Raw genomic sequence first — 18553 nt, 5'->3', positions numbered from 1 at the left:
GGTGACCTCTAGAATCTGGAAAAGGCAAGGAAACAGACTCTCCCCTAGAGCCTCCAGAAGGAACCAGCCCTGCTATTTTGATTCTAACTTAGTGACACCCATTTTAGACTTCTGACTCTCAGAACTGTAAGACAATAAAATTGTGAATGTTTTAAGCTACTAAGTTTTGGTAATGTATTACAGTAGCAATTGGAAACTAGTGCAAGTGCCTAAGAAACATATTGAAGTTATCTATTTAGGTCATTCTTCACCACAAGATTGTAAGCTTCTTGTGGTAAATCACTAAGTCTTATTCAATTAAAAAATTAGTGCCTACAAAGTGCTTAGTACAAAAGAAGCAGTCAAAAATTACTTGTGGAATTCAGCTGAATGAATATTTCATGTGTCATATTGATCTGCATGATGATTAGTTGATTGATGGTGGTTTACCACTATTTGTTTTTTGCTTTCAGACAATATAATTATAATCACAATCAGGCAGTTTTAGAGACGGAAGGGACTTCAAAATATAGAGTCCTTTTAAAAAATCCAACAAACTACTTTATGTGATACTTCTCTCTAAAAGTAACCTGCTTTTCAATATTACTTTGTAGCACTCACTGTTTCATTTGTTGACTATTTTATTTGGTAAAGGATTATTTCTTATCTACAGCCAAACTTTGCTTTGTTTTCACTCTTTTCAAGGTCCTAGTTAAGCTATGTTAATCTTAGCTTAGTTAAGCTAAGCCCTCTGGAGCAACTGAGAATAATGTGAATCTTGCTTGTATATGATAGCCTTTCAACATGTGAAAGTAGCTATCATGAAGAATCCTATTATTACCCCTACACCTGCATACATTTTGTTTTATAATTTGGACAGATAATCCAAATGTCTTTACATTTTTCTCATGGGAGCCCCTTTCCATTATGCCCATTCTCATCTGGACACAGTTTCTTGATTAATGATCCTCTTAAAACACAGTGCCTAATATGAAACACAGTTTCCAGATGTTGTCTAAATAGTGCAATGGCAAACCCTGTTATCTCCCTTGATTTGTCCATGATGCTATGTAGCCTGTATTACTTTTGTAAGGAGAGGAAAGCAGCCTATTAATTCATATTTGGCTTATCGTCAACTAAATTCTAATTTTTTTTCATATGTTAAATTGGGCTTTCTCAGTCCTACAGTTGTACCATTGATTATTTGAGCCCAAGAGCACAAAATTCATCCATCCCTTTTCAATATTATTGTATTTGTAGTTTTACTTTCTTTCAGCCTAATGAACTAATTTAGAATTGTGATTCTGTCATGTAAAGTATCAACAGTTTCCTCTCAATTAAATTCAACAAACATTTATTGAGCAATTACTAAGTGCTTAGCATTGCACTAAATGTATTCAGTCATCTGCAAAATTAATAGCATATGTTGCTATCCAAGTGATTATGAATTTGATGAACAGGAGGGGGTTAAGAATAGAGCCCTTCTTGCAAAATCTCAGTGGTTCATTAATCAACATCCTCTGGGTATTGTCAGATTTGAATCATTCTAACCACATAACCTTAGCCAGTCCCCATTTCTTCACCTTGTTCCTTATCCTGAAACTTTGCCAGATACCTTTTTGAAGGCCAGATGCTCTATATTGCTCTTATTCAATATATGATGTCATATGTTTCAACAAGGAAATGCATTTAAATGTGGTACTTTCATGCATCAGAGCACCCAGCCCTGAGTGACGTATAGTAGATCAGATGCAGCTTCTCTCCCTTGCTTTCTAGTCCTTCCTTAGATAAGTTTCAAACAAACAGAAGAATAGGAAATGAGGTCTGAAAATATCAGGAAATAAAATCTTATTTGCCTGGAAAGCCCATGTTTCCTTTCAAAGAAGGAAGAGTTTGGGGCTGGAGAGACTGACAACAGAAATAAAGTGGTTGATAGAAAGGGATATCTAAGTGGGATTTCTGTAAGAGATATGTGAAGAAGTAGGCTTGCCAGTTTTGGTTTGTAATTTTCCAAGCAACCCCAAAGGGTTTGGCCAGAGATGGCTGCAGAGGGCAGCGCGGCATGGAGGGCCTTGTATGGAGTTGTCTTAGCAACGAAGCCCTTTTGCTGCCTGACTCAGCGAGGCAGGAAAGTGAGAGCAGCTTTGAGGAATGTGCTGAACTTTGCAAGAGGTTGGTTTCCCACTCTCAGGAAAGTTAAATTAAAATTTCCTCAGTGTATGTGATATTCTTATTCCTAAGCCTTTTGGTTTAAAAAATTGGCTTGAGCAGTGTTCTGACAAACAGGGGGTGGTGAGGGACCTTAACGACGTAACCAGATGGTTCACAGTAAGTGCTTTCTCCAGCTCTGAAACCAGTCTTAGTTACTATGCCATGTTACGAGCCCACCCTGCCCTGGCTGCCCAGCTATAGTGGAATATTGACTGGGTGCTAGGTCTTCAGCCCACCTACCACTCATTTCTTTCTTCCAACTGTCAGAGTGACTTTCCTAAAGTGAAAGCCTGCTCCTGGTTCAAAATGCTTTGATGATTCCCATTGTGTTTAGAATAAGAGCTAAACTTTTTAAGATGGCATTTAAGGCCTTAGAACATGTTGCCCATACCTCATCTATGGTCACTACCCCACTTTAGCCTTCCTCTACTATTGTGTTGTAAATATTCCTCTATTTTGTGATAATGATTTCAGAAGACAAACAAAGCCTCTATTTAAATGCCTAGAGAGCTGCATAGGATTCATAAAGTTTCTATCCATCATAGCAATTTATGCTAATGAAACGTTCATTAGATACCCACAGTTAATTGGCTGGGTCAGAGTGCTTCTGTAGCTATGTCTATGGAGGGCAAGTGATTTCACAAGCTCCATGCTTGTTGTCCATGAGCATTACAAATATAGAACCAGGAGCTTGATTTCACTTCCATCTTCTCCAGTTCCTGGCCCATCATTCAAAACCATGCTTAAATGTGCATTTTCCACAGAGCCTTCCATGTTCCTTTCAGCGAGAACTAACTCTTCCATCATTAATGTTTACTTTAACTTATCCATATTTTTATCTAGGAAAACTGGGCAAGTTTTTGGTTCCTCTAATTCCTTTATTAAAAAGAGGATTCCTTGAGGAAAGCGTTCATCTTAGCACTTTGCATTTAACCCAGGTTATACTGGATTAACAAAAATATCATTTACTTTTAACCAGGAGCTCTATATCTTCTATAAAATAGTTTGTTTTGGATGTTACAGCTTCCATTGACTATCGGTTAGGACTGTGATCCATACGTATGGTGCACATAGACCAACTTTTTCAAAAAACAATCTACCTCTGCTTATTTGTCTCTATTCTCATTCCAGCCACACTCAACTATTTTGCCTACCTTCAACTCCATGCCTTTCTTTATGCAGTTTTCTCTCTTGGAACGCTCTGCTTTCCTGCATCTCTGTCAACTTCCTACCTAGCTTCAAGGTTAAATGCGATCTTCTATGAAGCCATCCTGGTTTACTGATCTGAGTATGATCTCCCTTTCTTGACCTCCCTCGTCCTGCCCCCAGTGTTATTTATTTATACTGCTCCAGGGTACATGCCTTTTCCTGTTATTGGTTTTCATTATTTCTGTGTGCCTTTTCCTTCCAACTAAATTGGAATTTCCTTCAAAGCAGGGTCTCATCTTATTTATTGTGTCCATTATATGGCTCCTAAAACAGAGCCTGGTGCAGAGTAGGTGATTGACAAATATTTGTTGAATGAATAAAAAAAAATGACAGGTGTTACAAAAGCATCTGTTGAATTGAACTAATCATATAGATTTCCAGCCACTGAATGACCTGGATATTTGTTGAGACTTCACTGAATCCACATAAGAGCTGCAAGTTGTGATCAATTCCTTGAGATCTTTCTTCTCTTGAGACGGTCAGTCCTCAACAAGAAGAATGAATGATGATAACTTTGGGGGCAGCAAGCAGAGCATTAGACTAGGAAGACAGGATACCTCTCTACCATTTCCTCCCAGATTACTCCTGAGGGCATGGGCGAGCTAGTTTACTTGATGGTCTAGGGAGAGTGGACACTTCCATGCATCTCTTACTGAGAGGAGATAGTCATTTTCTTTTAACCTTTCCAACTCCCCTTTTCAGGCTGGAGCTTAGCCACAGCAGGGTCCTTGCACAATAATCCATCCTTAGATTTTTAGCAGAGGGTGTGTTCAGAAAAATTTCTACTTTCTTTGGTTTGACCATAAAAAAATCATGAACTAATATTATAGAGAGGGAAGATGAGTGAGAAAATAATCATATGAGTAAGATGGAATAATTAGAAAATTTGTCGGCAATATCATTGTGAACTGGATCATGATAGAGATGGAGGATCTTACATTTTTCTCATTTGAACAAAAACCCTTCTTTGCCCTGGACCAGATGGCTGTACTTACAGAATGAACACTTGGCTTGAATTGCAAACTAAGTTAAAGATTATTCTAGCAGTACTTTCCGCTGTCTCTTTATTTTTTCACTTTACTAAGTTTCCATATCAGAAATATATACCCTATATATTAAAGAAGCAAAGACAGGACTTCCCTGGTGGCGCAGTGGTTAATAACCCGCCTGCCAAAGAAGGTGACATGGGTTTGAGCCCTGGTCCGGGAAGATCCCACATGCCGCAGAGCAGCTAAGCCTGTGTGCCACAACTACTGAGCCTGTACTCTAGAGCCCGTGTGCCACAACTACTGAGCTCTCGTGCCACAACTACTGAAGCCTGCATGCCTAGAGCCCGTGCTCTGCAATAAGAGAAGCCACCGCAATGAGAAGCCCGCGCACCACAACGAACAATAGCCTCCACTCACTGCAAGTAGAGAAAGCCCGCGTGTAGCAACGAAGACCCAACAAAGCCAAAAATTAATTAATTAATTTTAAAAAGAAAAAAAGAAGCAAAGACAACATTCTTGGTGCTGTCTTCTTCTTCACCTGTGAGGGTTACACATGTGTTGTTCACTTAGTGATTCTTCATCAACCTGTACACCTAGGATTTATTCACTTTTCTTTATGCATGTTATATTTCAATAATGAGGTTTATTAGAAAAACTAAATGTAAGACTGAACAGCAGAAAAGAAAAACTAAAGAGCTAAATAATGAGCTAAAAACTGGGTCAACTGTCCTTACAGAAGAGAGCATAAACAGCAAATAGGTAAAAATGTGCAAGAGAAGTTGGGAGACTTGGATGAGATATCTGCAAATTTTAAAGCCTGTTTAATGATGCATGGTTCCCCTGGGCCAGTCTGAAGAAATAAAATAGAGATAATGAAGGAAATCTTCAAGTAAATGACAAATAAATAACACCTGAAAAAAAAGAGCTCTTAGATTGAAAGGTAACACCGTGTGCCAAACAGGATGAACAACCTCACAAATTCGCACAAAATTATGACATTTTCATACTTAAAAGATTTTAAAAAGTTGCAAAAGCTCCTCCAGAGAATCAAAACAGATAACCCACAGATTTCTCATCTGCGGTACTGGGTAAGAGAAGACAGTGAAGCAAAAGCATCAGAGAATTGAAGGAAAAGAACTTTTGACTCTAAAATTAAGATTTAACCATAGTCGGTAAGGGTTTCAAGCATTCAAGGTATAAGGCACATCAATAGCCTACTGAAAAGAGCTTTCTCTCTTGCTGGTAGAGCCCTGTTTTTACTGAGGTGTACATTCTTCCTCCATGTGATTCAGGGATGAGGCAAGACAAATTCTCTCACCCTGTTCCCTTAGGTAACCGAGCAAAAAGATAGCTCAGTAAGGAGAACTATGAGATCTCTAGCTGACACCAGAACTGGAAAGAAAACTCCTCCAGGTGGCTGTTGTCCTGCTTCCACATATCCTCACCATCAAGACCAGTGCTCTGACTGAAAACTCCTGTTGCTATAGGATTGGTTAAGTATTCCTGCCCTCGCTTCTTTATACATGCTAAAGCAGCACAGGCACCAGCTCTCTGCCCCAGGGCACTACCCATGGTGCATCCTGCTTTGCCTGGTTCAAGAACTCTCTTATGGGGACTAAGTGCATTCTGGAAAGTTCTTCCTGTAAGTGTGGTCCAAAAACCAAGTGTTATCTATGTCCCAAGTTGATAGTGTTGTTTACCCTACCTTCTGGCCTGACAAAGGGTAAATCTTAATTAGTCTATACTAATCATAGTAAGCCCATTCCCCTTGACAGTGGTTAGTACCTACAGAAAGGGCTGGGTGACTCAGTCCTGGCCAATAAGATGTGAGGATAAATCTGCCAGGGGGCTTATATGAAAGGTCTCTTTTCCTTTCAAGAGATCATAGGGAAAAGAGGCAGAGTGCTCTTCCCTTGGACATTGTCAAGTTTGCCAGTGATTCCTGGGATTGTGGCAGGCATTGTCAAGAAGGGTGTCAACCCCAGAGCAGAATAGAAAGGTGGAGGATGGCAGAGTGGGATGGCGAGAAGAAACTATCCTTTACGTGATGTCTTTGCTTGTGAAGCTGCACTTATCTCAGGACCTGGTGGTAAGTGAGATAATTGAATTCCTTTATGTTTTTAAACAATTTGAGTAGGGATTTTTGTTACTTGCAGACAAAAATTTCCTAATTGAAACAGAATTCAAAAAATTTACCATTTACAGATCCTCTCAGAGACAGTTTATACGAGGAAGAAGAAACATGAAGTCAGGAAGAAGCAATGAGATACAATCTCAATGATGAGCAGGGAAATGTGTGAAATTTAATGCAAAGCATAAATAAGAATGAATATAAAACAAACCTTTGTGAGCATTTAATTATAATATCCTGTAGAATTAAATAAGTGCTAAACAAGTTTTAGATGATGTGCTATGGGAGAAATAGAGGGATTGTTTTGGAAATTTAAAGAAAGCTTCATAGAGGCTACAGCACGCAAACTAGGTCTTGAAGTCTGTGTGGGATTTTAGGACAGGAGAAGGCTGAAGAGCAGTCAGGGCTTTAGGAACAGGGTGAAATGCATGGGAAGTTGGGGCCTCAGTGAATGGTGAACAGAGTAATTGCCATTCTGAGAAGCTTCAAGTTCAGAGTATTCTGCCTACAATATGCTTCAGAAATAAAAAAGAAAATATTATCACTCCTCTGTTACCAAAATGTAGGCCATACATATCTTTCAGTGTGGCAATTCTGGTTTCTGTGTATCCAGAAAAAATAACAATGGTGAAAAGGGTCAAAGGAAGGGCACCTTAAACCATCTGAAGGGCAGAGGCACTTCTGGGGATATGATGATAGACTAGAAAATGAGGGGTTTTCTGACTGTACTGACAGCAAGAAAAGCAAGAAAGCTTTTGGAGAGATCTGCAAAATTTCAAATAAGTATGGAAACGGTAAATATGACATAGTGCACCAAAGAGTTTTTTATTTTAATGGAGTTAGTGAAATAATCCCGGAAAATCCTACTGAATTAAATGTAAGAAAATAAAGACAAAAACAAATAAGTAACCCCAAATCTATGTTATTTTCCCAGTTCTGCTACTTATTAGCTGTGTGACTTTGGCAAATCAATTAATCTGTACCTCAGTGAACCTCAGTGATAAGATGCTATCTCCCTGATCTACTTTACAGGATTATCTTGAGGATCTGAGCAGACAACATAAGTGATGGGGGATGGAGAAAAATTTTAGATTCTGTGGAGGCATAGAAGGAATCTGGCTCTTTTAGAACATATTTTTGAAATGTGGCAAGATTGTTTGAGAGATGCCCAGGGATGTCCTGATGGAGAGTGGAAAGTACAGTTTCCAGGGTGACTGTAGCACAGAATGCAGGAAGCCACCAAGTTTGGTTCAGACAAACTACTAGTGTGGGCACGGAACCAAGTTGGAGGTAGGATTGGAGACACATATAGAAAGGAATTCTTAGAGTTTTTAATAGTATGGGAGCTATGCCAAGACTTGCAGCTTTGGTCTGGAGTCTGCAATTAAGGGTGAACTTAGAAGGGAAAATGAAATGGAGGAAAGAGCCTGAACCTTTTTTGAAGCTGTAACGACATAATTTGCATGTTCAACCCCAGAGCTTCCACCATGCCACAGTAAAATTGTTTATGTACTTTCCTACATTTATGAAGCTTGGCAAAGGTGGTGGTGGACAGAGCGTCTAAAGAGAAAGGCAAAGGGTAAGCTCTCAGGCCCATGGCATGGGCAAGGACATGAGAAAATCACTCCAAAAACGGCAACCACCCAAATAGCATCCCTGCCGAATTTGTCCCTGGAGCATTTCTCTCTCCAGACCCCACTCTGGAAATGGGGCATGTAAACATACTTGGGAATTCTTAGAGGCACTTAAAATTATCTGCTGGTTTCCCACCTCTAAAAAGACTAGACCAGTTATACTTCTACCTCTGGGTTATTTTTTTTAAATTGTGGGTGTTTTGACTGTCACACTGATTGGGGGCCATTCATATTTACTGGGCAAATGTTAGGGATGTCAATGTTATGCAAGTTTGGGGCAGTCCTGCACAAAGAATTGTTCTGCATTCCATATATGACTTTCGTATGTCCAGCTGGATAGTCATGAATGTGGACAAACTCGTGCATTATTTGAACTGAAAATCTAACTCCATTTTACATACAAGCACAATATATTTTATTACAGCTTTAACATATCCTAAACTTTCTAAGAATAAAACTTTATACTCTGTCCAGAACTTTTTTCTAAGTTGTTCATTGATTTGGAAATTTGCATAACTGTTGGAAAATTGCAACATTACTCAAGGGATTTAGTTGTCTATATAACACACTTGTCTTCGTTTGTATCTGTAGTTGTTGAATTCAAGAGTGACTCTCCCTCTAAAAGCCAGCTTCTGACTACTTTATTATGTCTTTCAATGTAGTTATTCCCAAGCAAATTGGGAAACGTATTACTGGAATATATATCATTTAATTAGAAATTATTGTTCTTTTATTTCTAATTTATATCATGCTTAAGGCATTGTCTTGATTTTTTAAAAAAGTAATGGGTGTATATAGGTTATATTGCCTATGAATTTCATTTTACGATTTTAAAGGGGGATTAACAAAATATTTGTAAAAGGTGGCGTTTGTCCCATTGGGATTGAGAAACACTAGACTTTTTTATCACTAGGTGATTAAAAAAGGGAGGAGTCATGAACGTGGGTTGTGTAAAATGCCCATTGCCTACACATTGTACCCCTCCTCAGTTTAACTGAAGGAAAATTACAAGTATTCAGGTCAAGGAGGGTCAAAAAATGTGCTTTTGAGGTTGACCGTAAGTGCCTCAGTGTCAGATTTTTCAGTCGTTTGGTTTTAAGAGAGGAGCTTGTCAGTTCACAGTACCAGAAGATCTGAAAGCAAAATAAAAACAAAATCCAGAACCTCTTCGGCTTCTCAGTCAACAAGGAAAGACTTGCAAGTGCTCAGAAGACGGTAAGTAAAGCAAAGCCCTATAAGATCAAAGACCTCTGCTTTCCTTTATGGAGCATTAACAAGCTCCAGAGAACAAGGGCTGCAAATAAGAAGAAAATAGATCAAAATTCTGACTCTTTACAGGTGAAAGTTTGCTTTTTTTAGAAATGACATTTTGATACATGCTACAATATGGATGGACCTAGAAAACATTATGCTTGGTGAAATAAATCTGACACAGAACAAATACTGTATGATTCCAACTTATATGAGATACCTACAATACACAAATTCATAGACAAAGAAAGAATAGAGGTGTTACCAGGGGAATTGGACTAGTTAAATAATAACTAGGAGCAGAGATTTTTTCTTTTTCTTTTCTGGCTGTGCCACGCGGCTTGTGGGATCTTAATTTCTGACCAGGGATGAAACCTGGGCCTACAGCAGTGAAAGCACCGAGTCTTAACAACTGGACTGTCAGGGAATTCCCAGAGCATAGATATTTTTTATTGGAGATGGTAAAAAAAATTTGGGTATAGATAGTGGTGATGGTTATACAACATTGTGAATGAATTTAATGCCACTGAATTGTACACTTATGAATGGCTAAAATGATGAATACTATGTTATATATATTTTTTTACCACAGTAAAAAAATTAAATCAAAAAACAAAGTTTGCCTTTTTAAAAAAAAAGTTCGACCTCCAAATATAGTTCTATTTCTACAGTTTGTAGATTTTTAAATCCCATGTCTTCCCACTCACATCTTTTCTTTCCAGCTCTGTAATATTAAGCCATAAACACCATTTTATTGGGGGGCTGGGGGAAGAAAAAGAACAAGTTATGTGAAGGAAACTTTCACATTGTTCTTTACTCTCAGATCTTCAAATGCCACTTTTAAAATAAAGGAGAAAAGATGACTGTTTGACATATATGGGAGATCTACTGTGCTCCAAATAAATTTGAATGAATGCAAAAGGCCTTAAACTCCTTTTCTTGGGCGGTCTTGCCTGCTACTCCCTTTGAAAGCAGTTTAATTTCTCTGAGCAGTCAGAGGCTGGGGCCTGTGCTTGCTGACACATTCATATACACGACCGTTTCCTTTCAGCAGAAAGAAAAAAGGGTATAAAAAAATAAAGTAATCTGGTCCAATATCTAATTTGGGGGTTTGGTTTGGTTTTCTAGCTAATTTTTTTTTAACTGAAAGCAGTTTTCTAAAAATTATCATTTTTCCAGATAGTTTTTCTCATGATCTTTTATCTAAGAGCAGATTTCTACCCTGTGGACAGAGAATCAAGAAGACACAAGCCTAAACAGGGCCCATAAGTTCTTCTCTCACATTTGGAAGGTGGAGGGCCAGGCTGATTTGTCCTCCCCACTCTCCTCTCATGGGGCTTCAGTCTCTCTAGGCCTGTCTATGACTTAAGTCAGGCTTCCATGGGCCACGTTATATTTTTAAGTCCCTTATTTTCTGATTGAGAGGCTGCTTTGAATACCTATCTGCATAGGTTTGTTACCCTGTGAATGAAAAATCTCTATCTATCTATCTAAATGCATATCTCTCTATATATAAATATATACATAATATTAGCCAGAGATGTAAAACCTCTTTGTTCCAGCAGTCGAGCTGCCAGGTGGACCATTAAATCTACATGGATAGGCAGACAGGCTTCGGCTGAGCACTGCACAGAATCCCCGACCTGGGCGTTTCCATCAGAGGTCAGAGGCCAACTGAAGCAATATCAGCCTCTAGATCACCTGGGTAGAGCAATAGAAACTTCAAAAAAAGCCTGCCTTCTTGGAGACATCAAAGTTTTTTTTTTCCTTTTTTAATTTTGTGGGTAAGGCAAATAATAGAGTCTTTGTGCTTTATCAGAAAAGTTAATGAAGTTTACTTCTTTAGAACTTGGAGTGAATAGTAAACAAAATTATGTTGTCACTCTCCCTGGAGTACATCCCAGTGCTGTCACATTAAGCAAACTTATTTCTTCTCATGGGACCACAGTGCCTGATGGCTTGTGCAGAAAGAGCTAGAGAATAGGAGGATATGATGCATTTGGAGACATGTGTGATGGGAATGACAAGCAGAATCAGCTTTTTAAGTGTTTACAATTTTAAGACCTTTAGGGAGACTGACTTCAGGCCACCCTGTGTGTCTGTGGGGACTTTGTTCTGAAATGTAGTGAGATAGCCTCAGCCCTCAAGTCTCTTGCAGTCAGAGGACAGGCGGCTGGGCACCGAGGAAGGTGCGGCACTTCACTAGGGCACAGCACTACATTTTGAGGAGACTTCAGGGAATCTCACTGGACCACGGCCTGCTTGGCCTGGACTAGACAGGTTTAACAAAGGCAAGGGAGGAGAAAGAGGAGCCTAGATAGCACTATAACGACACACCTCTCTCCTCCCCGATTCCATTCTCTGCTGCTCCATGCTTCTGCTGACAGCCTCTGGAGCAAAGTCGTTGCAGAGCATGATGACGAGCTGCCAACAGAAGGAGAGGGCATGGAGCAGGCTGGTCAAAAACCCTAACCCAGAGTTTGGAAAGTTGTCCCCCAAATGGCAACAGGTCTTTGGGAGTAAACAATTTAGTTCATTTCGAGGAAGAAATATTTATGATTAAACATGACAGGTATAAAATGCTGGGAGAAACAATTTTATGGGCTGCAAGAAAGAGAGAGAGCGTTTACCCCTGCTCAGAGTGTTAAAAACCTTTCTCCCCGCTGTGGTCTTTGGCAGCAGATGGTACTCACTGGCAGGAGACCTGGTATTGCTTTTCCCTAGTCCCTAGTAAAGTTGCTCTGGACTCTGGCTGGCGCCCTTTTGGATCGTCACCACTGACTGCATTTCAAGTGGCACGTGGGATGTAGCTGGTGGGAGAACTGGGTTCTCTTGTGGTCAAGGAGCATTTAAAAGAGCAGGAGAGGACTTCCCTGGTGGCTCAGTGGTTAAGAATCCGCCTGCCAATGCAGGGGACAAGGGTTCGAGCCCTGGTCCGGGAGATCCCACATGCTGCGGAACAAGTAAGCCCGTGCGCCACAACTACCGAGCCTGAGCTCTAGAGCCAGTGCTCTGCAACAAGAGAAGCCACCGCAATGAGAAGCCTGTGCCTCGCAACAAAGAGTAGCCCCCGCGAACCACAACTAGAGAAAGCCCGCGCGCAGCAACGAAGACCCAGTGTAGCCAGAGATTTAAAAAAAAGAGCAGGAGAAGGAACAGCCACGTCAAGGCCTGGCTTGTCCATGGGACCTGCTTTTGCCAGGAACCACGGGACGCCCGACCCCAGTACAAGGAAGGCCACATGGAGAAGCTGGCAAAGGAACTGGCCATCGGCAGGGCAAAGGAAACAGCTTCTGTGGGTTTTCGAAGCAGCCACACTGTCAGTGTTACACAATGTGATACGATGGGGGGAAAAAAGCGGTCTTTCTTGCTTTTCCAAATTAAGATGGCCTTTCCTTGAAAAATTAATAAAAAATAAGTTTTTGAGAGTGAAAAATGATCTGGAGCCATTTGTCCATTAGCCGATGAAATAAATGGCATATGAATGTTCGAAAGGGAAATGGATAAACTGCAGTTTGACTCAGCTCCCTCCAAATGCTGAGACAGACAAGCTTGTTTCATCCTGGTCAGAAGCATGTGGTTTGATGGTCAGAGGACGGGCAAGGGAGTCAGAAAGTCTGGGTTGCATTCCCAGCTTTGCCGCTGACTCACTGGGTAACCTTGACCAATGGTTGCACCCTCTGTGTCCCTATCCAGAAAATGGGGATTTAATGACAGCCCCTAGAAAGGAATGTTTGAGCAGTTTCTAGGTACATGGGGTTAGATATTTTGAGGTCCCAGGCAGGCGAAGATGGCAAGATATCCAAACTTAATTTTCTTGCATAGGGAATCATGGTTGAGAGCTTATAGAAACAATTGAGGTTGAGAACACGATAAATCCCCATAACTGTCAGAGGGAACCTTTGATATATGGCTTTAAAAACTCTCAAATCTTTAAAGCCACCCCGTCACCTTCCAAGGTTTCATGCTATTGGACTTTGTGAATTTATTTGAAAACAATTTAAAATTAAATTCCATGGCACTGAGTCATCTCCTGCCAGCCACTAAATACTAAGATGAAAATCTCTTGTGACATTTAACACAATGGCTGTTCAGAGGTATTGCATTAGATATTGTAAAGACTTTCATATTTTGGTTTGCTGCCTTCCATAGGAATCTTAATAGTTTGAAACACTGCTAATTATTTTCAGCCAGAATATGAATACCTCAGATTTGGGACAAAGACACTCCTCTTTCACTGGCTCTGTTCTTTGCTTGTCCTATAGAGATTCTTTCTTGTGAGGAGCCTAACGAGTGCTGTGAAAATAGTAACTAACAGAACAAGTGTCAGGAATCCTGCATTCTTGTCCTGGCATTTCTGTTCTGGTGAATAAGTAACTTAGTCCATCTAGGCGTCAGTTTCCCTGTTTGTAGTATAAGGGTGTGTCTCAAAGCTTTCTGTTTTTGCTGTTGCCATAGACCTCTTCTTTCAAAAGAAGCATTATGCAACATTCTATGATTAAAAAATGGAAAAGAGGGACCTCAGCCCTTCTGTGCTCTGCTGACAAGCCCAGGTCAGCAACTTTGTGAAACCCAGCATGAATACCACTGGCTAGAGTCTTTCAAGTCATTTTCCTATATGAGAATCTGTGGGTGAGAAGAGAGAGGAGGAATTGGATATGTTTACAGCCAATCAATGCACGTTAGTAACAACTGCAGAATCCAAAGATGCCTATTTTTGGTTTTGGTCCAGTCATTAAAAATAGAAGGCTTTCTACAGATTTAATGTGATTGCTATCAAATTATCTATGACAATTTTCACAGAACTAGAACAAATAATCCTAAAATTTATATGGAACCACAAAAGACCCAGAATTGCCAAAGCAATACTGAGGAAAACAGAACAAAGCTGGAGGCATAACCCTCCCAGACTTCAGACAATACTACAAAGCTAAAGTAATCAAAGTAGCATGGTATTAGCACAAAAACAGACATATAGATCAATGGAACAGAAAAGATAGCCCAGAAATAAACCCACACACTTACAGTCAATTAGTCTTCAAAAAAGTAGGCAAGAATATACAATGGAGAAAAGACAGTCTCTTCAGCAACTGGTGTTGGGAAAGCTGGACAGCCTCATGTAAATCAATGAAATTAGAACACTCACTTACACCACACACAAAAATAAATTCAAAATGGTTTAAAGTCCTAAATATAAAACATGACACCATAAAACTACAAGAGAACATATGCAAAACATTCTCTGACATAAATCGTAGTAGTATTTTCTTAGATCCGTCTCCCAAGGCAAAAGAAATAAAAGCAAAAATAAACAAATGGGACCTAATCAAACTTAAAAGCTTTTGCACAACAGAGGAAACCGTAAACAAAATGAAAAGAAAACCTATGAACTGGGAGAAAGTATTTGTAATTGATGCAACTGATAAGGGGTTGATTTCCAAAGTATACAGATAGCTTATACAACTTAATGTCATAAAACCAAACAACCCAACCAAAAATGGGCAGAAGATCTACGTAGACGCTCCTCCAAAGAAGACATAAAGATAGCCAACAGGCACATGGAAAGATGATCAACATCGCTAATTATTAGAGAAATCAAAATCAAAATCACAATGCGGTATCACCTCACACTGGTCAGAATGGCCATCATCAAAAAGTCTACAAATAATGAATGCTGGAGAGGGTGTGGAGAAAAGAGAACCCTTTTACACTGTTGGTGGGAATATAAATTGCTGCAGCTGCTATAGAAAACAGTATGGAGGTTCCTTAAATAACTAAAAATAGAGTTACCATATGATCCAGCAATCCCACTCCTGGGCATATATCTGGAAAAGATGAAAACTAATTTAAAAAGATACATGCACCCCAGTGTTCATAGCAGCACTATTTACAATAGCCAAGACATGGAAGCAACATAAATGTCCATCTATAGATGAATGGATAAAGAAGATGTGGTACATATATACAATGGAATATTACCCAGCCATAAAAAATAATGAAATAATGCCATTTGCAGCAACATGGATGGACCTAGAGATTATCAGACTAAGTGAAGTAAGTCAGACAAAGACAAATATTATATGATATCACTTATATGTGGAATCTAAAAATTAATACCAATGAATTTATTTACAAAACAGAAACAGACTCACAGACATAGAAAACAAATATATGGTTACCAAAGGGAAAAGAGGGGAGGGATAAATTAGGAGTATGGGATTAATAGATACACACTACTATATATAAAATAAACAACATCCTACTGTATAGTACAGGGAACTATATTCAGTTTCTTATAATAATCTATAATGGAAAATAATCTGAAAAAATATGCATATATAACTGAATCACTTTGCTGTACACCTGAAACTAACACAGTATTGTAAATCAACTATACTTCAATTAAAAAAAGAAACTATTTCAGATAAAACAAACTAAGCTGAAATTTTAAAAAGAAGGTTTTAAAAGTTTGGATGAAAGCCACTTTGTAGTGCCCTTTTTGATATGCCCGTGACCTATACTCACATAAAGTACATGTAGTTACTCTCATTTAACTATAATGCCCCATCCTTTAATCACTCCTGATGAATAAAATTCACTGTATTTTGTGCATAGAATTTTTTCCTGACTTGAGTGGTTTCCTTTAAAGAAACAAAACCCTTATAAAATATTTTCTGTTAAGAGCTTCTTTTTCCTCCAAAATGAAAATAGCTTAAAAACTATTGAAGATATACATGCTTACTTTCATAGTTTTTAAAGATATTAAAAAAATTATATAGCATATAAAGTAGAAGAATAAATTTACCTGTGATCCCAGGTACAACTGCTGGTGTACATCAGGTACAATTGCTGTTAACATTTCCACATATTTCTTTGAAGTATTTTTCTATGCATACACTCTGCTACATATCATGTAAAACATATTTTGAGAAAAGCAAAAAAATAACCTCATACATTTATTTATGCAACTATAGATATCCTGAATACATACATATCCTGAAAAAAAATACATAGACATACACACATATACATATTTCACTGTCTATAGAGATAGATTTCATCATCTTCAGTGGTTATACAGTACCTCAATTCATGAATGTATCATCAGATTTTTTCACTGAAGGACATTTAATTTTTCCAATATTTGCCTTTATAAACAATAGTGTGATGAACATTTTTGTACATATATTTTTGTGTAGTGCCCAATTATTTCTATTGAATATATTTCTTAAACTGGAACTCAAACTGTACACACATGTACAGTTTTAATACTGGCTATGAGAAAAGTTGGTACAATCTATAGTAGTAAAATGTTGCATCTGGTATGGAAATACTGAAAGGTTTGGATTTTATTAGAAAAAAGAATGACATTGTTTCTTGAAAATGCTTTTTTATTGACTTTAAAATGCTTGGTCTTTGTTGGTTAAGGACCAAACTGAATGCTCTGAAAGTAGTAATAACTGACCAGAAAAGTTCACTTAAGAAAAATAGTTACACAACCATATGATTGGGTCCCCAGCTGGAATATTTAGTGGATTTCTAAGGCTCACACTATTTTGAAACTTAAGGAATACAAATACCTTATCATTGTTCATTGAGAATAACTCCCTCCTTCATTCTTTTATTTTTTAAATATTCACATGACCTATATTTTCAAATGATGATTAGATTCAGACAAAAATAGGGTTAAATTGATGGATAATGGGGAAAATATTTAATCCAGAAGCAATTATACCACAACATATCCCTCTCTTAAGTAATCTTAGGCTCAAGAATGAGTTGCCCCTGAAAGATGAAATTAAATTGTTTGAGACCATAACGTTGATATTATTGAACGAGTTAAGGAAGAAGTACTATTATTTTTGTGTTATGAATTCATCTACTGTGCTGTACAATGATGGCCTGTTACTCTATTTTTTTTTAACATCTTTATTGAAGTATAACTGCTTCACAATGGTGTGTCAGTTTCTGCTTTATAACAAGGTGAATCAGTTATACATATACATATGTGCCTATATCTCTTCCCTTGTGCATCTCCCTCCCTCCCATCCTCCCTATCCCACCACTCTAGGAGGTCACAAACCACTGAGCCGATCTCCCTGTGCTATGCGGCTGCTTCCCACTACCTATCTATTTTAATTTGGTAGTGTATATATGTCCATGCCACTCTCTCACTTTGTCACAGCTTACCCTTCCCCCTCTCCATATCCTCAAGTCCATTCTCTAGTAGGTCTGTGTCTTTGCAACCTTGTCTTGTTCCTGATCTTAGTGGAAATGGTTTCAGTTTTTTACCATTGAGGACGATGCTGGCTGTGGGTTTGTCATATATAGCATTTATTATGTTGAGGAAAGATCCCTTTATGCCTATTTTCTACAGGTATCTTCTTCTTCGATTGACCCCTTGATCATTATGTAGTGTCCCTCTTTGTCTCTTGAAATAGTCTTTACTTTTTCTGATATGAGAATTGCTACTCCAGTTTTCTTCTAATTTCCATTTGCATGGAATATCTTTTTCCATCCCCTCACTTTCAGTCTGTATGTGTCCCTAGGTCTGAAGTGGGTCTCTTGTAGACAGCATATATATGGGTCTTGTTTTTGTATCCATTCAGCCAGTCTGTGTCTTTTGGTGGGAGCATTTAATCCATTTACATTTAAGTTAATTATCAATATGTATGTTCCTATTCCCATTTTCTTAATTGTTTTTGGTTTGTTATTGTAGGTCTTTTCATTCTCTTGTGTTTCTTGCCTAGAGAAGTTCCTTTAGCATTTGTTGTAAAGCTGGTTTGGTGGTGCTGAGCTCTGGCCTATCACTCTTGACAACATAGAAAAGAGATGCACTTTGATCTCTAGAAAGTTAGAGCTGCAGGTAGGAATCAGTGTGGATGATAGACTTCCTGTTTCAGACTCTCAAACACAGAAACTCCAGGACAGGAGGAAAACCTATCTTATAACAAATGGGAGAGATACCTTCAACAGAAACTGCCCTTCTATGTAATAAACACCTTTCAAAATATGTAGACAACTGGAGAATCTTATTTCTAGCAACACTACTGCCATCACCTCAAAATTCCACATCTTTTTCAGACATTAGAAATATAAATCAACTGGCTTAATTTGAAACCTGTGCCTCCTTTTTAAATTTTATTTAT

This window comes from Neophocaena asiaeorientalis, unplaced genomic scaffold, assembly GCF_003031525.2.
Source record: "Neophocaena asiaeorientalis asiaeorientalis breed wild unplaced genomic scaffold, Neophocaena_asiaeorientalis_V1.1 scaffold70, whole genome shotgun sequence".
Taxonomy (NCBI): domain Eukaryota; kingdom Metazoa; phylum Chordata; class Mammalia; order Artiodactyla; family Phocoenidae; genus Neophocaena; species Neophocaena asiaeorientalis.
Note: the sequence above shows the minus strand (reverse complement) of the source record.